The sequence below is a fragment of the Lissotriton vulgaris genome, chromosome 1_1 (assembly GCF_964263255.1).
Source record: "Lissotriton vulgaris chromosome 1_1, aLisVul1.2, whole genome shotgun sequence".
NCBI classification, from domain to species: Eukaryota; Metazoa; Chordata; class Amphibia; order Caudata; family Salamandridae; genus Lissotriton; species Lissotriton vulgaris.
In genome coordinates, this window is record NC_141685.1 from 620,519,413 (window position 1) to 620,544,581 (window position 25,169).

The 25,169-nt window shown below is 39.4% G+C and overlaps 1 pseudogene; it reads left to right on the forward strand.

Moving 5' to 3' along the window:
• The first annotated feature begins 366 nt into the window (after positions 1-366).
• On the forward strand, positions 367-1,328 carry LOC147747574 (calcium/calmodulin-dependent protein kinase type II delta chain pseudogene; annotated as a pseudogene).
• The last annotated feature ends 23,841 nt before the right edge of the window (positions 1,329-25,169 follow it).

Genomic DNA, 25,169 nt, shown 5'->3' on the forward strand with positions numbered 1-25,169 from the left:
ATGAACGATGGTTGGATGCATGATGGATGAATGATTGTTGGTTGGATGCATGGATGGATGCATGCATGATAGGTGGGTGAATGGATGCATGAATGATGGATGGATGCAGGATGGATGGATGGGTGGGTGGATGAATGGGGTGCATGAATGGTAGTAAATGTGCGAGGTTTAATGAATAGAGTCTGTGCATACTATTTTACAAATAACTGTAGTGGTAAGCAGGCAAACATTTTAAATGCAAAATGAACAATCCAAAATCAATTAAAACTAGGCCTAGTGGTTTAAGAGTGTTTTATAAAGATGTTAATGTCTTAAAAAAACGTTAACGGGACAAAATTGACTGGGTAATGTAGAGAAAGTTTTTAGATGTCTAATCTAAACACAGAAGTCCCCTATCGAAAAGGCACCGTGGCCGGAGGCCTGAACATGGGGCCGCCACACAGGTCTTATGATCTTTACCTGCTGCATGACCTGCTGCAACAAACAGACCTGCTGCCCCTGACCGGACCTGGTGCCCATGATTTTCCATCTCCAGAGTGGGACACAGTAAATCCCGAAGCCAAAGACCTTATCAACAAAATGCTCTCAATCAATCCCGCCAAACGGATTTCTGCAACAGAAGCACTCAAACAGCCATGGATCTGTCAACGCTCTACTGTGGCTTTTATGATGCACAGACAGGAGACTGTAGACTGCTTGAAGAAATTCAACGCTAAAGGGGGCTATTTTGACAACCATGCTGGCGACTAGAAATTTCTCAGCAAAGAGCTTACTGAAGAAATCAGATGGAGTAAAGGAATCCACAGAGAGCGTCAACACGACAATTGAAGATGAAGATGTGCGAGCTCGTAAGCAGGAAATTATTAAAGTCACAGAACAACTGATTGAAGCTATCAACAACGGCGACTTCGAGGCTTACATACAAATCTGTGACCCCTGGCTTACTTCCTTCGAGCCTGTAGCTTTGGGCAATTTAGTGGAAGGAATGGACTTTCACAGGTTCTACTTTGAAAATGCGCTGTCCAAAGGCAATAAACCAATCCACACCATCATTTTAAACCCTCATGTCCATCTCATCGGAATAGATGCTGCTTGCATTGCCTACATTCGCCTCACTCAGTACATGGATGGCTGTAGCATGCCAAAGACCATGCAAATGGAGGAGACTCGTGTTTGGCACCGCCGGCATGGCAAATGACAGAATGTGCACTTTCATCGTTCAGGGTCACCTACAGTACCAATTAACTAACAAGTGCCACTTCCGCACCCTCCGCACTAAAGCCAGCTGGATGGGCACGGGAGGCTGTCCTCCATCAGCAGGTTTTCCTGAGCAGCGCATGACTTTCCGTAGGCTCCCCCAATATCATTCATGCTGCTTCATTCCAGGCTGTACATTTATTCATACTTGAGCAAAAGGGTCGTGGGAATACGTCATTAATTGTTGCGAAACTATGTCAAGGCATCTATATAAACCTTTCCCATCCATGCACTACTTCTGTAACTTGCCTGTGTGTAAGACAAGGTTTGGAACACGTGACAAGCCACAATACCGCATTCTCTCTAGTACTTTCAGATTTCTGTTTGTTTCTTAGTCTTCTGGGGTTATTGTGTGGGCCTTTCTTGTATGAATTTGCCGAGCATGAGAATGCATTTCAGTTCTTCATGACAGCTTGGTTACTTCTGTGTACAGTTAATCCAGTAAACATCCTGTCTGGACAAACTCTCAGAGCACTGATATATTTACCTAGTAACAGATGAGACCATGTTATAGCTCAAACTGAGCCAACTAAGAGAGTCCATTCCAAATACTGGCTTGCTGTGTTTACACTAACCTTCCATTCAGTGGACCTGCTGGCAAGACTCTCTGTGGACTGTCCATGAATATATGCAGAGGTTGTCCCAAATCATCATACGTAAAAAATGTGCGTCCAGTGAAACAAATAAGGGGCTAACAAGTGTCTGTTACTTGTGGTAATTGGTGGCGAGTAGATGGGGGGGAGATTTGAGGGGGTGGTTGAGCTCGAAGGGAAATAGGTACAATTTACAATGGCATTCAGGGTGCGCAGTCATTTTATCTTCTAAAATGGCTCTTTTTCGTTGTTTTTTTTTTCACCTCACTCAGACACCCACATCACCTCACCCCTCACAGTGCTGGCTGCTAGTGCTACTCAGCTCTCACTCAGTGCCGCCTCATTTTCATTTACAACGCCTGAGTGTCAGTGAACAACATTATTTATTACATTTAGATTGCAGTCATTGCATCGATCGATCCGATTCCGATCCGAAATATATACAGGTATTTATTTTCACACAGCCAGCACTGTGCTGACTCTGACTCACTCACCGGGCGGTGCTGCAGTGCTCACACAACTTTGGGGAAAACGAAGGCGAAAACTCGTCCGAAAGCATGCCAACAAGGAGTTAACCTCCGAATGTTTCCGAGGGGGCTGTGATGTAAGGTGCCGAGCGATGGGCCAATCCCAGCGCGGCCCTGAGGCGAGCCCCCGATGACATCAGAGCTCCTTGACCAATCGGAGCGCAGCGCAGCTCCTTCGTGCCAGCAGCCTATCAGAGCACGGCTCCTGCGTGCCAGCCACCAATCAGCTAGCTGCCCCTTCGGTTTGGTCTCCATGGCTCTGGAGATGCGGGCGGCGATTTCTAGGGCAGTCTCAGGCCCCGGATAAATCTTAACAAGGACGAGGGGAGGGGGGGGGCGGGAAAGCACACGGAGGGGGCGGGTATAGCTCCAGAAACAAATCACTTTAAGTGAAAGACAGGGGGAAGCGGAAACTACGTCCTCCCGGCCCCGGCCCCGCCCACAACCAGGCGGCGGCCATCTTAAGGCAGCTCGGGCGGCGGCGGTGATCTCGGGGGCCAAAACGAGGGGTGGGCACCCTCGAAATTAAAATAAAAACATTAAAATCAAAGAGAGAAGCCCCCCAAGCCACCCCCCAAGCCCCCCCCCAAAAAAAAATCGCACCCGTGCGCGCTTATAGATATATAATTGATTTCTCTTCTAATTTTCTCACGAACCACTGGAGGGACTTACACTATTTTACCAAAAGCGTGATCTGCATACCAGACACTACTATTTTGACAAGTTTGGTGTAATTCCCTTCAGAGGTTAAAGCTGTAGCTGAGTCTAAAGGTCCTATGGGAATTAACATGGGGAAAACACGTTTTGGGACCCCCCTTTTTTCTCAGCCCCCACTTGACGAAACCCCCCCAAACTTTCAGGGAAGGAGCGGAGCGGAGCGAGCCATCTTCTTTGAGAAATTTGCGAAGATTCATCAACCAGCGCCAAAGTTATTCCCAATAGAATGTTGGGGATTTCCTATGGAAACAGGTCCTAACTATATATACCTACTGGCTACCGCCAGTAGGTAATATATATATAGATATATATATATTACCTACTGGCGGTCGCCAATAGGTATATATAGTTAGGATTTTTTTCCTATGGGACTTTTGAAAATTCTATGTCTAATAACTTTGGCGTTTGTGGACGGAATTGGCTGAAATTTTCAGGAAAATGGCACATTTTGTTTCTGAGCAGCCCCTGGGGGGGTTTCGTCAAGGGGGGGCTGAGAAAAAAGGGGGGTCCCAAAATGCGTTTTTAACATTGAGTTTTCCATAGGGCGGTTGGCCTCACTTTTAGCTCGAACGGCTGAATGGATTTGCACGAAACTTGGCAAAATTGTAGGGACTGTTAGCCCGATGTGCCTTTGCTAGGTCTCAATATATGTGCTCCAGTGGATTTTGAGAAATTAACATTTTAAAAAACAGATATATCTGTGACAGCGTCCCAGGTAGCACTCCGGTTCGCGTACTTTTCGCGTAACGGAACTTTGCGAAGCGAAGCTGATTGGCTCTTCAGTGTCTGTCAACATTCTAAACAGTCCGGAGCGGCCGCCATCTTGTCTCTCGGTAGGATCTAGAGACAAGAGGAGGCCAAAATGAAGGGGGAAATGACCATAAGGGGGCATAGTAGATCCTCCCTGACCCCCTAGGTTTGATGTGGAGGCTTTAAAAGGGCCCCGCGGGGCAAAAAAAAAAAAAATTATCGTTTTTTTTTCGTGGGGTGCACCCGGTACGCGCACCGGAAAGCGGTCCGGGGAGCGTACTATAAGGAAACAAGAATGATAGACTTTTTAAATATGGTATGTTTATTGATTGTTCGTTTTGTTGTTTTTTTTGTTTTTTTTTATTTAAGTAGCAAAATGTAGGTACCAATGCAGTAACATAAAAAAGTTGCCCAGTATACTATAAGTCTGACTTTACATTATAATCAATTTGGTACACGTTTATGAATTACATATAAAAATGATTAAAGACTCGAACAATTTTTGATTATTAAATATAAATTTATTCTTCTGATTCTTTTTCAAAATTTAATAGGCTGTCTAACATTTGACTGTCCGAAATGTCCTCTTGTTTAGTGAACATAACTTCCCACATTTTATCGTCCTCATAATGAAGTAACAAATCCACAGATTCTACACATTGTAGAAGTTCTTGGTCTCGTGATTCCTCCATGAATTCCACGTCAATGCTTTCAAATATTTCCTCATTTTTTATCTCTCGGGGAATTTCAAAGGAAACGTTCTGTTCTCCTTCCATTTTTGTGCTAAAATTTGCATAAAAAATAAATATATCAGTTGAGATAGGGCAATGTTGGGTTTAAGTTCAGACAGGTACTTGTGAGTTTATAAAAGAGAAGTTATCTATGGGCTCTGTATGGTTTCAGGCGTGAAGTAGTAATATTAAAAAGTGCTTGCGAAAAAGCCTAAGTAAATTCATAATTATAACACAGAAACGTAAATCAATCCATAATTATAATAAACAAGCCTTTCTCAATGTCTAACTCTTACAGAGGGATAGTATATAACTATCTGAAAATGTTTTCCAAAGTAATTTAAATTGTATAACATAGTTCTCCGGTCAAATTTTTAAAATAACATCTTACCTTTTAAAAACAAGTTTAAGTTGTCAGTGAAAATGTTCTTGCAATGTACTTCAGGAAGTAGTAGTCAAAATGGCTGTGTTTTTCTCTCTTTCTTTATATATATTCAGGTAATAATCAATCAAATGTTAGGTTTAAAAAGTAGAAAATGAAAGCAACATTTTAATTGGTTGTCAATTCCAACACTTCAGATGTGTTTTGTGAAGTAATTTACCTCAGGGAATTTAGAGAGGCCTACATGCTAAATGGCTAAATGGAATTCCAACCAAATTTGTGAAAATGGTAGGGATTGGTATGTAGTATGAGCTAATGTATATTTGGTGAAAGTGTCTCCAGTGGTTTTTCTGTAAATTACTTTCCCACCTTTTTTAAGCGAGCGCTTCTCAGTGCGTGCCACGGTACGCAAACCTGCAGCGTTACGGGAGTCCTTCATTTTGTGTTTCGGTAGAATTGAGATACAAGATGGAGGGTAAATAATGTTCAGAATGGGTAGAAGGGGGCACGGTAGACGTATCCTGACCCCCCCTAGGTTTTCTGAGGGTGGCTGAGGAGTCCCATATGTGCGAGAAAAAAGATTTTTTTGTTTTAATTTTTCACGCGGTTAGCTGGCGGTACGCGAACCGGGTAGCGAACCGGGAAGCGAACATAAGTGAAAATTAGTGAAAAAAGGTACATTCGAAATTTTTAAAGAGTAATTAAAGTTAAGGTAGCTCTGAAAAGAGCTTTTGGGTTCTGTGTAAGTTCTAAGTACTTATAAGTAGGTACCAATATACAGTCTTAAATTTTGTATGAAAACTCTGTTCCCCTCATCTGAGAAGTGCACGCCATCTCCTCTGTAGATATCTTGCATGTAGTAACGCAAGTTATTGTTGTAGATGCAGCCCATTCCATGGTCTCTCATGTAAGCTGAAACAGACTTATTTACATGCTTCCTCGATTTTTCAATTTGTGGACAAAATTGATTGGACCACCTCCATTTTTGTATTTGGCATATATTGGAATATACCAAGGCAGTTTGAGGAAAAAGTGCCATCAATTGCTCAAAGGTGTCCTTTAAGAGCATTTCCAGACCTACCCCAGTCAAAGTGCCCAAATCATTTCCTCCACAGTGCACTATTATGAGGTCAGGGTTTGGCAAATGCAAAAAGGTTTTCACCAATGGTATCAATTGGTGACATCTCAATCCTCTTTGCCCAATCCATTTGATTTCCACATTTTGTAAATTGAGGTTGTGTAAATTTCTGTTATCAGCATACCTGTGAGCCCAGTGGATGTAGCTATGTCCTAGAATCCAGACAGAAAACATGGCGAGAGGAGGTTCTACTGCAGTCAGATGAAGTGTGGAAATAAAATGGCAGTTGAAACAGTGGAGTTTGTAAAGAAAAAAAACTGTGGAGTTTGAGTGCTAATGATTCAGTAGCAGTGATTGGTGGATTTTCATTGCTGAAAACAGAAAGTTAGGGTGCATGGATGTGTTCTTTGAAAGATGTAATTTGAATGGTTAATGAAAAATGATTTTATAAAAGATTACAGTGGATTAGCAGGTGTAGTGAGAGTTCAGAGTTCATTTGAAACATTGTTGTGTGAACTTATAAACATGAGAGGTCAGGCAGGAGGTAGTTGCTATGGAAAAAGGGCAGAAAGGGCAGAGGGGGGAAAGGTGTTGATTTGAAAAAAGTGAGGGAAGAGTTTTGATTGGCTGACATGAGAGATATGTGTGATGAATATCAGCATTTATGTGTCTTTCTTGTTGCAGCCTCTGGAGTGCATACCTTTGTTCTGCTAAAGAAAAATTGGTGTGTTTCTGAGACTGTTTTGAAATTCAAAAAGCATTTGTTAAAGTGAGATATCGTTTCTTTATTTTAGATAGAGACTAGTATGTTTTTTTGAGAAAATAAGAAAGCCAGCTGTGCATTTAAAATGATGTTTTGAGTCAAGTGTTTGCATTATGTTTTCAAAGAAGATTTTGCATTCTTTTACAAATTGTAATTGCAGATAATGTAAAGTATTAGTACTGATAAGGTGTGGTTGTACATAGGAGCTGTGCTGTGTTTTCAAATTATGATTAGAAAATCGTTTTTAAGGAAAAGGAATGCTTTTAAAATTTATGAGAATTTATTTACTTGCGATGTGACTCCTGCAATGCGTCGCTTTTGCGGAACAGATGCATGATGCATCTGTGTTGTTTTTGCCCCATGGTGCTCCACAGTGTACATGTTAAAAGTGATGCATAAGTGGTGCAAGGGCCTTGTAAATACACCCCTATGTGTGCTTGGTCATTTTAAGTCACTTCCCCTGGGGAAAGGGTCTTCTATATATGTCCTCATGTGTACTTTGCAATTTTAAGTCACTTCTCTCTGGTGCAAGTTCTTTGTAAATACGCTGTTATGTGTGCTTGGCCATTTCAAGTCATTTCCCTCTGGTGCAAGGCCAGGGCCTTGTAAATACGCTCTCATGTGTGCTTGTCCATTTCATGTCACTTCCCCCTGGTGCAAGGTCCTTGTAAATACGTCCCCATGTGTGCTTGGCCATTTCAAGTCACTTCCCCCTGGTGCAAGGTTTTCGTAAATACGTCCCCATGTGTGCTTGGCCATTTCAAGTCACTTCCCCCTGATGCAAGGGCCATGTAAATACGTCCCCATGTGTGTTTAGCCATTTGTAGTCACTTTCCCCGTGGTGCAAGGTCCTTGTAAATACGCCCCCATGTGTGCTTGGCAAATTTTGATTTTGATTGTTTGAGTTACATAGCCATGTTAATAGTGATGGAAAAAAGGTGCAAGGGCCTTAAAAAAACGTTTGCATGTGTATTAGGGCATTTTAAGTCAGTTCCCCATGAATGTAGGTATATAATTGTTTTACATAAAAGGTTTAAAAACGTTTTTTGAAATCAATTAGGTTTCTTGATATGTACTGCTAGTGTTTCATAGGTTGTTTGGGGCATATTTACAAGGCCTTTGAGTCCCTTTGATGTAATTTTTCCCATTTTAATTTAAGACATTTCCCCTGGAGCAAGGTCCTTGTAAATACGCTCCCATGTGTGCTTGGGTAATTTAAGTATTGATAGGGTGTGCTTCTACATAGGACCTAGACTACATCTGCACAATGAGATAACTAAGCTGAAGAAATACAGGTGATGTGATTGTTAAATGTGCAAAAATATTTGCACGTTTTTCAATTATATCACTTGTGTTTCCTAACATTACGAATCATATTGTGCAGATGAGGTTTAGTCGTGTTCAGGGAGATAGAGGAGGTCTGACCTTTGTTCAAGAGTGCAGTGGACATGATTCACTTCATTGGTAGGCTTGTACATGTATTATCACCTCTGTACTCTTCAACAAACCTAAATTTCATCTGCAACCCTGAGTAGGCCTCACCTCAAACAAACTTCTAGATAGTCCACACCTTATCGTCATCCTGAATCAATCATTTAAAGTGTTAGGGGCAGATTTATGATGGCTGTGCGCCTCTTTTGTGCTGCTGTTGCGTCACTTTTATAATGCAGCAGTGATTTACAAGATGCACCATGTTGCAAGATAGCAGCCGAGGGTCGTGGAGGGAAATACGGTGGGGCAGGGAGGGGGGGAGGGGGAGGGGCAGGGTGGAGGGACCTAAACACTGGCATATGGATTATTGCAGGTAAGTACACAATTTAACGTGCGTCAAGTTTCATGTGGGCTTTTTGTTGCAGGGTGGGCAGTCATTTGCATGAAAGCCCTTTAAAACTAACACAGTAAAATTAAGAAGATTTCACTGAATCATCTTTATGGCATTGCTGAATCAAATCCTTACTGTTATTGATTTATTGTTTGGTAATAGTGGTTAATAACATTTTTTATTATATTTTACCACAGATTCAACTGCAGATTATTTAGAAATTAGACAATGCCGTCTAAGGATAGAATCCGAAAGGCTACGAAACGTCAAAGACAGCAGATTACTAAATGCTTGCAGCAGTCCTCTACAATAAAATCTCGTCAACGCACGAAGAAAGCTCCGGGTAAGAGAACAAAATCATTCCTTAGAAACATTTGTAGAAACAAAAGTATAACTATAGAACAAGTTTTAGTCCTGAAAAAGAGAGCCAATTTAAATTGAAAGGAAAGGCCCATCAAAAAAGTTTCTTCTAGAGCAGGAGATAACTCTGTGCATGGCAGTAGAAGGGAAAATACATTCAGGGACATTCGTAGGTGAATGTTCCGCAACAGGATAATTGTCAATTTGCTAAAACAATTTAAGAAAGGCCAACAGAAAGTGGCATTTTATAAGAAAAAGAAAAATGTAGAGAAAATTATTGATCAGGCTTTCAAAATTAAGCAAAAGTTATTTATTTTGGTAATCAATAGAATTAGGAAACTAAACAAGGTAATTTATGATTTCAAATCAAATAGTAGATGGAAGAGAGTAGTTAATCGAAGTAATTTTTATGAAGTTATCTCAGGAGAATGGATGCATAGTTCAAGTTGTGAGGCATTTTTTAATGAGGAGAGTTATTTTCCGGACAATGATTTGGTGCATGCAGTTGACACCAGTGGTCGAGCATATGAGGTAAAAGATGGTCGTCCGGTTGAAAAAGAAAAACTTGTGTCTGCAGATGCAGAAGAGGTGATAAGTGATGAGGTTTTAGGGAGACGTCCTAAGGGACCAGTGTACACCTGGAAGTGTAGTTCTATTTGCAGTGTGTGACAGGATTCCATCAATTTGCTTTGTGATTTTGTACGGACATTTAATAAGAAAAGTTTAAAACAAAAAATAAAGTTGTTGCAAGAATTAGATCCTTGCAGAGTGAGACAAGTGACAGGTTTGCATGGTCATTCACTGGCTTGTCTTTCCAGGAGAGTATGCCAGAGTGTTTTTCATCATTTCAGGATGCTAGCAGTGCATCATAATAAAGTGAGGAAATTAGTTAGAATGTTGTATTATGCTACGAGTCCAGCAATTATGCTTAAACAATTAAGCAGTGCTCTTTTGCATGGTTCTGAAGTAGATGTGAAGAATATTTGTCAAGAAATTGAGTTCTGTTATTTTGCTGGTAAAGAGAACAATGTTGAAATTGACCCACTAGAAGAAGGTAATGTGGAAGAGAGTGTACAGATTTTCAGTACAGATAAGTTTCACAAGGAAATTTCCACGTTTATGGTGAAATCAAGTGAGAGGCCTAATTTCACTTGTGTGTGTTGTCGACGGACTTACTATAAGAATCAGACTAAGTTAGTGGATTTATATGCAAAAAGTGATATGGAAAACAATAGTGAATGGAAGGATTTTGCCACATACTTGATGGAAGAAAATTGTTTTGATTTGGGAGCGGACCAACGTATGTGTACTTATTGTTTTAACAAAATAAACCAAAACCAGATGCCTGCTAGAGCGGTTCATAATAATCTGGAATTGGTTGACATTCTTTCTGAATTGAAGGATTTAAATACTTATGAATCTATTTTGATTCAAAGTGTCCATCCCTTCCAGGCTATTGTACGAATGGAGCCAAAGACAGGGAAATTGCCTCCATCAGACTTACAGAGAGGATTAAAGGGAAGAGTTGTTTATTTGCCTTTAGATTTGAAGAAAAACATTAATACAATTGGAGTAGAGAAAGTGGAAGAGGAACCTCTGATTATCATAGTTAATGGGGTTCCGACAAAGAGTAAGAAAATCTGGCAAGATTTAGTGGATGTTAGGAAAGTCAAAAAGGCAACATTGTATTTGATAAAAAAACAATGAGTACTACAAGAATGTATGTGTTGCAGAAGAGGAAGTAAGTGAAGAAGAGGACAGCGATTTGTGTGCTGGACAAATTGAGAAAGTAGAAGCCTCTAAAAATGAAGAAATATATGAACATTATAGTGTTCATCCTTTTCATTCCAAGGAAGTCACGGGGAATGCTATTGAGTTGTTTCAAATGAAACAAGCCAAAGGGAGTCCTATTAGTGTTTGGGAGGAAAGTTTGGAAGCTCGATGTTTCCCACAGTTATTTCCCACAGGTCAAGGAGGAAGATATGATGAGCGACCTGTTCAAATTCCTGCTACAGAATACTGGACTTTACGATTGTATGCAGAAGATCCTAGGTTTCGTCAATGCATTCCCTATTTGTTTCATCTACTGTTTGAAAGTGATCTCTCTGGATTGTCTTATGCAGTGAACCACATCTTGAAAAGTGGTGTACAACTGCGAAATATCTCGGCAAGGGACTTTATGGATAAAGTCAATGTGCAAGACAGTATTTTGGATTCTCACCTGATTAATCTCATGGCTTGTCGGCGTGGTACTAATGAGTATTGGTACCGCCGTCATGGTGACTTAAAATGTATGCTGAGGAACTTAGGAACTCCCACATGGTTCCTCACTCTCAGCTGTGCTGAGTATGGCTGGGAAGACTTACTTGAATTTCTACGAGAGGCAAATGGAAACATTGAAAATATCGAATTCAAGACACCCGGAGAACTGTGCTCTTTGAATACAGTGAATGTATGCAGGTACTTCAATCATAGATTTGAAGCTATGATGTCTTTCATAACGAACAAGAAAAATCCACCTCTTGGAGAGGTGTTGGATTTCTTCTGGAGAAAGGAGTATCAAGCAAGAGGTGCTCCTCATATACATATGCTGCTATGGATCAAAGATGCACCCAAATTTGGAACAGATCCAGATGACTTAGTGATGAGTTTCATAGAACAGTATTCTACATGTGCTGTTCCAAAGACAAAGGAAGATAAAAGTCTGAGAGAACAAGTTTTACGGTTTCAAAGCCATCGTTGTGGAAAGTACTGTCGTCGTAAATTCAGAAACAAGGATAAGTACTACACCAAATGTCGTTTTGCATTTCCACGATCAGTGATATCTAAAGGAAGAGTGAACAATTTGATGTCTTCGCTGCGACATAATGTGATGAGGAAATCACCCAAAAACACATACAATTTGAAAAGAAATGAAGAGTCCAAGTACATTAACGACTACAACCCAGTGATTTTGTCCATGTGGAATGCTAACATGGATATACAGTTTGTGGCTGACATTTGTATGGCTGTGGCTCGGTATGTGACGTCTTACATCACCAAAAAAGAAAAGACAGAACTGAAGGATATGTGGGAGGATATTTCCCATGAAAAGAGCCTCAGTAAGAAGTTGTACAGTTTCAGTCTGAAGATGTTGTCGCATCGAGAAATCGGAGCTTTAGAATGTTCTGAACGGTTATCTTCAGCAAGTCTCTATGCCAAATCTAGGAGTATCATTTGGGTGAGTCTTGGTCTTGCTGCAACGCGTAATCGAGTTCTGAAACCTGTACGGGAAATGTAGTATTTGGCGGAGAAGGAGCCAAGCAGTACAGATATTTTGAAGACCAACATGTTGGATACATATTATCCAAATAGAAGCAGTCACCTGGAGAATGTTTGTCTGTATGAGGTTCTACAAAATTACATTTTCAAGAGGAACATTAAAGAAGATATTGATAAAGGAGTGTATGCTGTAATTGGAAGTGAGGGATGTCTGGTCAAGCAAAGAAAATGTCAATTGGTAAATCATCGAAAATTGAATTGTGAATCTCCAGAAAGAAAAGAGTTTTTCTATTTAGCTCTTTTGCAACTTTTCAAGCCTTGGCGTGCAGAAGAGGAACTGCTTGGAGATTTCCTCTGTTAGGAAGAATCTTTTAATGCAGCCAAGGAGTCCATAGAATGTCCTGTTTTTCCAAAATATCTAGACATGTTGAATGCAGAAATCGAGCAGGAAGCAACAATTGCAGCTGAGATTGCTAGAGACAGTTCTCAGGACAGTCAGAGTTCTGTTTCATTGAGTCAGGATCCACTAGGAGAACCAGTTATCGAAAATGAAGCTGCCACTGCTATGATTGAAGTGGAAAGAGCCATGGCACATGCTCAGGAGGATGCGGTTAACTTAGAAGATTTGGAAAAACAACTCAACGTTGAGCAGAGGAAAATATATGATGAAGTTACGAACCAAATTGATCATGGATTAAGGCATGAGAAGAAAGAGTGCTCATGTACATCGTTGAAGCCTGTCCGACTGTACGTGAGTGGAGAAGCAGGAACTGGAAAAAGTTTCCTCATTAAAGCAATTTCATGTTATCTGCAGAAAAGGACTGAGTCATCGCTGTCTTGTGTTGTCACCGCTCCAACTGGACTGGCAGCACATAACATTAAAGGTATTACTTTGCATCGGCTACTGATGCTGCCAGTGGAGCATGATAACAAATTACAATACCACAAGTTATCTGGGGATGCTTGTTGTGAAGTATCTAGAGTCCTGAAGAAGATGAAACTTCTTATCATTGACAAAGTAAGCATGGTTTCCAATGTCATGCTTGCCTTTGTGCATTTGAGAATGCAGGAAGTTCTTAAAACAGAGTATGATGTGTTATTCGGTGGCAAACACATCATTGTTTTCGGTGATGTTCTGCAGCTGACACCAGTGAAAGGACAACCAGTGTTTAAACTGCTTACGCATGAAGATACCAGGAAGTGCCTAGGGAGCATTGGCAATGTTAACATATAGTTAAAGTTCAATTATGCTGAGCTGCATGAAAATATGCGTCAGGCGAAGGACGAAGATTACAAGAATATTCTACAAGATGCTAGAATCGGGAAAGTGACCGAGCGTGGGAAAGAATCTTTACATGCACGATTACTGTCAAGATTGTATCCAGAAGAAGACGTTCTGCCAGAGGATATTTTTCAGAACATTACTGAGAAGAAATCTGGAATATGTTTGATGCCAACTCTTGCAGAATGTTCCATCTTCAACAACAAAATGTTGAATTTAGAAAACCAAGAGATTGTGAAACTGGAAGCTATTGACAGAATAGAGCATATGGGAGCAACAATTATTTTGTCTGAGAATTTGAAATCTAAATTGGATTCATTAGAGAAGACTATATCTAAAACTGCGGGTTTTGAAAAGACTCTGAATGTGTGCTTAAATTGCCGTATCATTTTGAGAAGGAATTTACATGTTGAAAGAGGTCTGGTAAATGGATCAATGGGTAATGTTGTTGATTTTGAGAAATACAGAAGTAGAGATGGAATTCAATTTTTAAAAATTAAATTTGATGGTATTGAGGAAGTACAGCTAATTGGTCATTGCACAGCTAGGTTTTTGCTTGTAAAAGACTTATATGTTCGCCGTAAGCAGTTTCCTGTTTGCTTGGCATATGCGGTGACGATTCATAAATCGCAAGGTTTAAGTGTAGACACTGCTTTAGTGAATATTGGCAGTTCTGTGTTCAAAGAGGGTATGGCTTATGTAGCATTGTCACGAGTCAGAACTTTATCGGGATTGTACTTGATTGACTGTGATGTCACAAACATTTGTGCGGATCTAGATTGTGTTAAGGAATACAATAGGTTAAGAAGAGAGTATGCGCCACATTTGCCTCAATATCCTTTGTTTGAGAAACGCGTGGTAGGCCGGAAACGAAGAAATATCAGTAATAGTAGGGAGGTTGTAGCAAAAAGACCAAAAGTCGATGAACCGAATATTGTAAGCAGAAAGAAAATGAATTCTGTTGAAGATGTTGTTGGTTTTCAATTTGAAAATAGTTCTGGTGTCAATTGATATGCTAATGTAGTGGTTAATGTTGTCTTTTTACTAGAGACTTTAAAAGAACAGATTGTGATCAATTCGGAACAAAGTTTATGCTGTTTGTTGAATTCTGTGTTAGAGAAATGTAGCGCTGATAGAACAAGAGTAGAAAGTGTGTCTGAAATTCGTTATCTGTTAGACGAATGTTCAGGTCAAACACAATTCTCTCAAAATATTTAGCAGGATTGTCAGGAGTTTTTAATGTATATGCTTGATGTATTGCAAGATGAAGGTGTAGATGTAGATTATCTGTTTGGCCTTTCTTATCAATGGCAGAATGATTGCGAGAACTGTAGGCTCTCAAGTACTACTAGTGTAGACTCAGAAAGATTTATATATTTAACTTTGCCTGACAGTAAATCAGTATCCTTCAATAATCTAGTAAAAGCAGCCGATCAAAACATGGAGTGTAGCCAATGTAAGTCTGCAATGCTGTCCACGTTAATTATATGAAGTTATGGCCAGTATGTCATTTTGAAGTTCCAACGATGTAGGCCTGATGGAACTAAATTGACAACTTTAATTAATAATTTTGTGGCTTCACAGTTGTCAATATCAGGAAGGACTTTTGTAACTACAGCAATTATATATCATGACGGTCCTTCAACAACTTCAGGACATTACACAGCTTATTTAAAATCTGGAAACGGCTGGTCATTCTGCAATGATTCTGTTTTAACTTTCAAAAAAAGATTGCCTTTCCACCTTCAAAATTCTTACCTGGTGTTCTTACAACCAAAATTTTAGGGAAGGAATCTTGGGATTTGTTCTGAGGAATTTCAAGAGGTTCTAATGGCTCCTACTCTATATGGCCTTGTGGATAAGTGTAGTACAGAGCGAAAACTGTTTGTGTTTATAAGCTAATTCAAGCAGCAGATCAAAACAAGGAGTAGAGGAAATGTAAGTCTGCAATGCTGTCCATATTATTTATGGAAACTTATGGGTGAAATGTCATTTTACAATTTCAACTACATAAACTGGATGAAAATAAGTTGTCAAGTCTAATTAAAAATGTTTTGGCTACACAGTCATCGATTTCAGGAAGAACATTTGTAACTGCAGCTATTATATATTATGATGGTCCTTTGACAACATCAGGATATTACACAGCTTATTTGAAATATAAAAAAGGCTAGTCTTTCAGCAAACATTACCAATTGAGTATGAAGCAATGTTGCCTTTTGACTTGTTTTCTGAAGTGAGAATTTAGGGTAGGTAACTGGACTATAATGATTCTAGGTGTTTCTGTAATTTAGTGTGCTGTTTTAAATTGCTTTGTATGTCTCATTTTTCTTAAAACAATGGAGTTTATCTTTCAGAAAGTGGCGGGCAGAAAATAGTAACAGCACAACAGAGTATAAGCTGTTCATAGGACATCCTTTGACGTCATAGAAAGTAAGTTACTTTTGAGGAGATCTTATTTCTGATTGATTATATTTTAAGGGTTTTTTAAACACAATCATTTTGATTGTGTTTTTTTCCCCGCTGTTATATGATGAATACCTTCAACTCACTGTTTTCAGTGAAATTTGATATATTCTGAGAACAGCAAAAATAAACCATTAAATATGTATAATTAATTTTGTACTTTGAATTGTGATTTATAATATGTATTCATCTTGTCTCATGCTCACTCTTTTTTTACTACCTTCTATTAATTTAAAATGTTTTGTTCTTTCTTACACAGATTAAAAGTATAAAAATTACAATTGACTAAGTTAACGACAATTATAAGGTAAGTGTTTAGTACTCTTTACGTTACATCTCTATCAAATTTAACTTTTATTAGTTCCACTGCTTCATTTCTTTAACCCTCAGTTTCCTGCCTTTGCTACTTCCCTCATTTCTTTTTCTATTACTTACTTATTCTACTCTTTCCACTCCTTTTCTCAGTTCCTCTTTCAACAGTAACTGTGTGTTACTCCCTCTATTTGTCTTTCTTTTAACATTACTCTCTGTTTACTTACTCTTCTTTTTTTTTAAAAAAAAAAAAATTTTTAGTTCGCTTCCGGTTCGCGTACCGGCACGCGAACCGGGAAGCGAATCAAAAGAAATAGAGGTTGCTAGAGTGCTAAACATTCTAGCAATTTTTTATGAAGGGGAGGTAGTTCTGAAAATAACTTTTTTTTATTTTTGTTGTTTTATATTTTTTTTGGTTTTTTGGGGGGGGGAACAAAAATGATTCATTAGAAAGGGATCAACAGGAGCAACAAAAAAAAAGAAAATTTATTTTCTGGGACGTTTTGTACATTGATGATGTTCAAAAGCTCTATTGATTAGAGTTACACTCCTCTCTCCACAGGAAATTCATTTGCCGCAAGTTGACCAGGTTAATTTCATTTGGCCAAAGTTCATCTGTAGATTTGGGACCGTCTCCCTTGCCTCTGATCCCGTCACTGCCTCTTCATTGGTGGATGTACTGGCCACAGGTCGGGGGTTATCCACCAGATCACGTATTTGGGCAGCACTGTAATTTATCGGGTGCCACCTCTCCATATGGCGATGCATGGTATAATTACCATAACTGTATTTTTTTTCTGTTCCTCTGGACAGTTCATTGTGGCAGATCAGGCAGGTAACGTACTGGGCATTTACCTTTTTTTGATGTGGGGGAAATGAAAAAAATTGCCAAATAAAATTTTCTTTTATATGGGACCTCCTTGGCTGTTCTTTTAAAAACCTCCTTGTCCTTTGCTCCTCTTCCTCTTCTTCCTCCTCTTGTTGGAGGATGACCTGAGGAGATGGTCCTCTCTTCCTTGGAGGTGGTGGTGGTGGTGGGGGTCCACCAGCTGCAGCAATCATTGAAGCCATTTGTAAGGTCGTCAATGTAGGTCGTTCTCGCATAAAAATGAAAGTCAGGGTGAGGAAAAAAGGTGGGACTTTCATCATTTGGGAAAAAAAAATGTTTTAAACCAATGAAAAGTGTTAATTTTAAGTCATATGACCAAGCCTTCCATCATTAGGAAACTAAAAGTAAAATGAACCAATGAAAACTTTTATAAACAAGTCACATGACCTGTTATGCTTACGTTACGTGCTCCGCGCCGCTCCCCGGATCACTTCCGGGGCGCTGCGCTTCGCGCCTCGATTCGCGTTCCAGAGCGCTTCTGGGTGCGCTAACGCGGCGCGTCATAAGACGCATTACGCGGTAACGCGATACGTCGCGCTTATGGGACGCGTCACGATGTCGCTTTCTAACGCGGTACTTGCGCTAACGGAACATTTACCGGTTGGCGGACCGGGTCTCGGAACAAATTTAAGCTAACGGGAAGCTGCCTGGTTCGCGGACCGGCAGCGAAACAAAAACAATTAATTAAATAAATATTTAAATTAAAAAAACATAATACAAAAATATAAAAAATATATTTTTGAATTAGAATAAGAATACATTTTACAGCTTTTGATATTTGCTATTAAAAAACCATTGAAATTCACTGAAAAAACCATAGGTTATAGACCATATATAGTTAGGAATTAGCATTTACAAAACCTTGAAAATTCACTGAAAAAACCATAGGTTATAGACCATATATAGTTAGGGATTAGCATTTACAAAACCTTATTTTACTCACACAAAACCATTAAAATTCACATATATAGTTAGTTGCACTAACTATATATCGCGCACCCGCAATCCACTGCTGATCATGTCACATATTACATCATTCATGACATGATCAGTGACATCACTGATGACATCACTGATGACATCTCAAATGACATCACTGATGACATCACTGATGACATCTCAAATGACATCACTGATGACATCACTGATGACATCTCAAATGACATCACTGATACATCACTGATGACATCTCAAATGACATCACTGATGACATCTCAAATGACATCACTGATGACATCACTGATGACATCACTGATTACATCTCATTTGACATTACTGATCACATCACTGATGACATCATTCATGTGATAATACGATGAACCTCTTCAGACTCTAATATAACCTTAGATACACTCAGTGTAAACAGACACTCACAGACTGTCACTCATCCATGGAGTTACTCACACACCTAGTCAGTCATGCAAAGAATCAATCACACCTCCATTTCCTCAACTAAACAGTTATACACACCTTACTTATTCAAACATATACTAACACATATTTACTCTCTTATACAATCCCTGATACAAGTTCACAATGATCCATACAGCCACTCACATATTCACTGGCTCTTATGCACAGATTTTTATATATGTCAACTCTCACATGTACTGTGTTTTACATATGTACTTACTTTGACATGTAGCACTGAGATATCCATTCACTCACCAATACACTCATGCACACAGTCAACCGCCCATACAGCTGTTTCCACATGCACTTTTGAACCCATACACCTAGTGAATCACCTGCTCACACATCTATGCACAGAGTCATACACCTCCCAGCCACCCACACACACACTCAGTCTCCCATACAAATACTTGGTAAACCACTCAATAACCCATATAGTTACTCATATAGCGACTGATCAACACATGCAGCAGTTTACAGAACAACAGACATAATGATGCACAAATTAAGACAGTTTAGTCACTAACCCTTGCACTCAGTGAGACACATTTAATCACTCACTCATACAGTCAGTCATGCACCTACTAAATCCTTCATCCAGACACTTATACATCCACTCATTCTTCAATATGTAAGACATATTTTAACTTTACAGAAACATACAGTCACTGGATGTTGTCATCAGTGATGTCATCAGTGATGTCATTTGAGATGTCATCAGTGATGTCATCAGTGATGTCACTGACCATGTCATGAATGATGTAATATGTGACATGATCAGCAGTGGATTGCGGGTGCGCGATATATAGTTAGTGCAACTAACTATATATGCGAATTTCAATGGTTTTGTGTGAGTAAAATAAGGTTTTGTAAATGCTAATCCCTAACTATATATGGTCTATAACCTATGGTTTTTTCAGTGAATTTTCAAGGTTTTTTAAATGCTAATTCCTAACTATATATGGTCTATAACCTATGGTTTTTTCAGTGAATATATATATATATATATATATATCGCAACGCACTTCCAAACAATTCCGTCTAGAAAAATGGCAAGCACTCCGATGTTGTAATCAAAAAAGTTGATTTATTTCCAAACCCCCTTCACCCCCGACAGACGCGTTTCGCTCACAGGCTTCGTCAGTGTCAGTATTGTGCAAACTTTCCCGCCATTTTAAACCATCCGCCCTCCTTCATATCATCAAAATAGATGACGGTCAATTACTTTTTTCCTGGCGGCCATCTTGTAGTATGTTAATACAAGGATTTTCACAGTGTTCAAAAATGGCAACAGATAAAGTGCTAAGTGCAAAATTAAAAAGTGTTTGACAACAACAAATATTATTACCATAGAGTGCACACTTTTTTGGTATTTCATGTTGGGTATCATATATTTACAAATCAGTTCAGTCCATTTAGGTTACTTCTCATTCGTTGTGTGGGGGTGTATCCCCTAATTTATATCACAAACGTCTGTGCAGATCTTTTTTACTTATATAGTATAATACATTATAGAGCCCTATAAGTCCTATACATATTTACAAGTATTATCTACACAGTACCAGAACAATTCATTTACAGTTCTTCTTTTGAAGCCCTGTATGGGCTGGTAACCAGAGAATGTATGGTACCTCTATTTACAAATTTATATATTTACACTGCATTGATGGGGAGCAAACATATGCATTTACAAGGCTTCAATTTTTTGTTCTATTTGCTTCCAGGATATTGTTGTGGCTACCTGACAGAATATTATTATCAGTGCTCTAGATCAGGATATTTCAAAGGTGTACCCACATTTCAACATCATTATTGAGACCCGACGGTGTCATGGTTTTGAGGTCCATAATATATCTAGATTCCATAATGCGGAGGGCTTTCTCCCTGTTCCCCCCACGTTCTGACCTTGGAATCTGATCTATGCAGTAGTAGCTGAGTAAATCACTGTTGCTACGATGGTATTCAGCAAAATGACGGGCTATCGGATAGGTCTTATCAGTGTTCACGATAGCCCTAATTTGCTCCAGGATTATCATTTTGGTAGGTTTAATGGTACTACCTATGTAGCGTTTTTTCCATGGGCAAACCAAACAGTAAACTGTGTATTCTGAATTACAGTTCAGATGTTTTGTAATCATTCTGTTTGGTTTGTCCTCTCCTGTTCTTCCTGGGTAATCCTTGACTTTTTTACTATGCTTACAAGCTTTACAGCGTAGGCATGGAAAAAAGCCTTTGATCTTGTTGGTGGTCGGGTTCACTATTTCAGGGGAGTAATGACTGTGGATCAGATGGTCCGAGAGTGACTGGCATCTCCTATAAGTTAACATAGGTCTATCAGATACATGTTTTTTCAAGACGTTATCAGTTTTCAATATATGCCAGTTTTTCTTAAAGGCCTGGACCAGATCCCCAGATTTACTGTTAAATGTAGTTATCATTCTGACCTGATCATTATCTTTTTCCGACTCTTTTACCACCAGGAGGTCCCTCCTGTCAATGGTATCTGCTTTTGCGGCTGCCTGTTTCAAGATGCTTTTTGAATAGCCCCTCGCCTGAAATCTATTGCTGGCTTCTTTTTGGGCATCTTTAAAATCAGTTTCCCCTGAGCAGTTTCTTTTGAGTCGTAAGTATTCACCATAAGGTACGTTCCTAACCAGACTTCTGGGATGGTGACTAGCCGCATGTAATACGGCATTTCCTGCCGTTGGCTTCCTATAGAGTCTGGTGTGGAGATGGTCATTTTCCGCAAACACCTCTAGATCTAGGTAACATACACTTTTTTCACTGATTGTACAGGTGAATTCCAAATTCAGGTCATTATTGTTCAGTGTTCAGACATACTCCTCAGCCGAGGTCCTGTCTCCCCACCAGACAATAAACAGATCATCAATGTATCTGGTCCACATCAATATTCTCATTCCACTTTTCGTTATTGCCTCCCCATGCCTCGTGCTTCTCCCACCAGCCCACAAATAAATTTGCGTACCTGGGAGAGAAGCACGAGCCCATTGAAGTGCCCCTGATCTGTTTATACAGTTGGCCTGCAAAAAGGAAAAAGTTATTAAAGAGACAAAATCTCATCATACACAGTAGCATGTCACTATGTGCCCGATATTTGGCCTGTTTTTTCTCTAAGAACCACTTGGTGGCCCCTAGTCCTTTCTCATGATCAATGCATGTGTATAAATTAACAACATCAAGTGTTTTTAATAACATATCCTTTTCCCAAGAGACACTGTCCATTATGCGCAGGAAATCTTGCGTGTCTCTTACATAGGAGGGCAAGTCCTTCACAATTGGTGCTAGATAAGTGTCAATGAAGCGTGAAGTATTTTCTAACAGGCTGCCAATTGCCGAAACAATCGGCCTCCCTGGTGGTCTTCTAGCATTTTTATGGATTTTTGGCAGATGGTAAAACGTGGGGAGCATAGGGTAATCACAGTGTAAGAAAGAGAATTCTTCAGGGTTAATCATACCCTCATCTTTCTATTGTTTTAAAAGCGTCTCATATACAATGGTGCTTTTAACATATTCCTCTCTTTTCACCGTGATGTAGCATTCCTTATCTCTTAATTGTCTGTGCGCCTCCTGTTCGTAATTTTCCTTACTGAAAATAACAATGTTACCACCCTTATCTGAGGGCTTGATCTCAATTGTCTTGTCATTTCGTAAGGATTTTATTGCTGCCCATTCCTTCCTTGTGATATTAGATGATTTAATGTCCATTTTTTTATTTGCCATTCTCTCCAAATCTGCCGTTATCGCATCATTAAACACATCAATTGCATCATGTGGTGTGTTTGGCAGTTTTCTTGATTTGTTTTTTAAGTTACTCGGATCTCTAGCTTGTTCAGTACAAAGTTCGTTCTGTCTCTCTGTTTCCTGTTCTTGGTTTTGTAATTCTTGTGTCGAGGTTAACAAAACATCCAGGAGATTATCTTCACTTGCGTCATCTGTTGTCGCTGTTTCTGACATGTCTAAACTCTTTGCTTCCTTCCCTCTTTCGGGGTTCTGTAAGAAGATTTTTTTGAACTTTAATTTCCTTATGTATCTGAATAAGTCTATTTTAGTGTCCACTAAATTAAATTCGCTTGTTGGACAGAAGCTTAAACCTTTTTTGAGTACCTTGGTCTCGTCAACGGTCAAGATCCTTTTCGACAGATTGATGACTTTGTTGTCTTCCATAATATTCATTTTCTCCTTCGATTGGAGGCACTCCGTGTGACCATCGGGGTGGTGGTACCCTGAGAACCTCCCCTTGTGCCTCCTCCCCCACCTCGTCCTCCTTCTAACACATATTTACTCTCTTATACAATCCCTGATACAAGTTCACAATGATCCATACAGCCACTCACATATTCACTGGCTTTTATGCACAGTTATTTATATATGTCAACTCTCACATGTACTGTGCTTTACATATGTACTTACTTTGACATGTAGCACTGAGATATCCATTCACTCACCAATACACTCATGCACACAGTCAACCGCCCATACAGCTGTTTCCACATGCACTTTTGAAGTCATACATCTAGTGAATCAACTGCTCTCACATCTATGCACAGAGTCATACCCCTCCCAGCCACCCACACACATACTCAGTCTCCCATACAAATATTTGGACAACCAATCAATAAACCATATACTTACTCATATAGCTACTGATTAACACATGCAGAGGTTTACAGAACAACAGACATAATGATGCACAAATTAAGACAGTTTAGTCACTAACCCATGCACTCAGTGAGACACATTTAATCACTCACTCATACAGTCAGTCATGCACCTACTAAAACCTTCATCCAGACACTTATACATCCACTCATTCTTCAATATGTAAGACATATTTTATCTTTACAGAAACATACAGTCACTGGATGATGTCATCAGTGATGTCATCAGTGATGTCACTGACCATGTCATGAATGATGTAATATGTGACATCATTAGCAGTGGATTGCGGGTGCGCGATATATAGTTAGTGCAACTAACTATATATGCGAATTTCAATGGTTTTGTGCGAGTAAAATAAAGTTTTGTAAATGCTAATCCCTAACTATATATGGTCTATAACCTATGGTTTTTTCAGTGAATTTTTAAGGTTTTGTAAATGCTAATTCCTAACTATATATGGTCTATAACCTATGTTTTCTTCAGTGAATTTCAATGGTTTTTTAATAGCAAATATCAAAAGCTGTAAAATGTATTCTTATTCTAATGCAAAAATATATTTTATATTTTTGTAATATAATTTTTTTATTTATATATTTTTTTTTATTATTTTTTTTTGTTTCGCTACCGGTCCGCAAACCGGGCAGCTTCCCGTTAACTTCATTTTGTTCCGCGACATGGTCCGCAAACTGGTAAACGTTCCATTAGCGCAACTACCGTCTTAGAAAGCAACATCGTGACGCGACGCGTAAGCGCGACGTATCGCGTTACCGCGTAATGCGTCTTATGACGCACCATGTTAGCGCACCCGGAAGCGCTCCGGAACGTGAACCGAGGCGCGAAGCGCAGCGCCCCAGGAGCGCTCCAGGTGCGTAGCGGGATGCGTAACGTAAGCATAACAGGTCACGTGACTTGTTCATAAAACTTTTCATTGGTTCATTTTACTTTTGGTTTCCTAATGATGTAAGGCTTGGTCATATGACCTAAAAATAACACTTTTTATTGGTTTAGAACATTTTTTTTTCCCAAATGATGAAAGCCCCACCTTTTTTCCTCACTCTGACTTTCATTTTTATGAGAGAAAGACCTACTTTGAATACCTTAGAAATGGCTTCATTAATAGCTGCAGCTGGTGCACCCCCACCACCACCACCACCTCCTAGGAAGAGAGGACCACCTCCTCAGGTTATCCTACAACAAGAGGAGGAAGAAGAGGAAGAAGAGGAAGAGGAACAAGGGACGAGGAGGTTTTTACCTGAACAACCGAGGAGGTCCCATGTCAAAGAAAATTATATATGGCAATTTTTTACATTTCCCCAGGGACAAAAAAAGGTAAATGCCCGGTACGTTACCTGTCTGATCTGTAAAAATGAACTGTCCAGAGGATCAGAAAAGAAATACAGTTATGGCAATTATACCATGCATCGGCACATGGACAGGTGGCACCCTATAAATTACAGTGCTGCACAAGTACGTGATCTGCAGGATAACCCCCCACCTGTGGCCAGTAAATCCAATGAAGAGGCAGTGACGGGACCAGAGGCGAGGGAGATAGTCCCAAATATCCAAATGAAATTTGGCAATGTGAAGCACGTATGCATTTTTTGTGGCCAACTGATTTGCTACAGGGAGAGTAGCATACATTTAATCAATAAAGCAATTGACAATCACAAATGTCCAAAACGCCCCAGAAAATAAATTATCTTTTTTTTTGTTGCTCCTGTTGAGCCCTTCATAATGAATCATTTTCGTTTCTCCCCCATCAAAAAAACAAAAAAAATATAAAACCGTTCAAAAAATATTTAAAAAAAAAAAATGTTCAGAAAAATAATAAAAAAAATATAAAACAACAAAAATAATAAAAAAAAAGTTCTTTTCAGAACTACCTC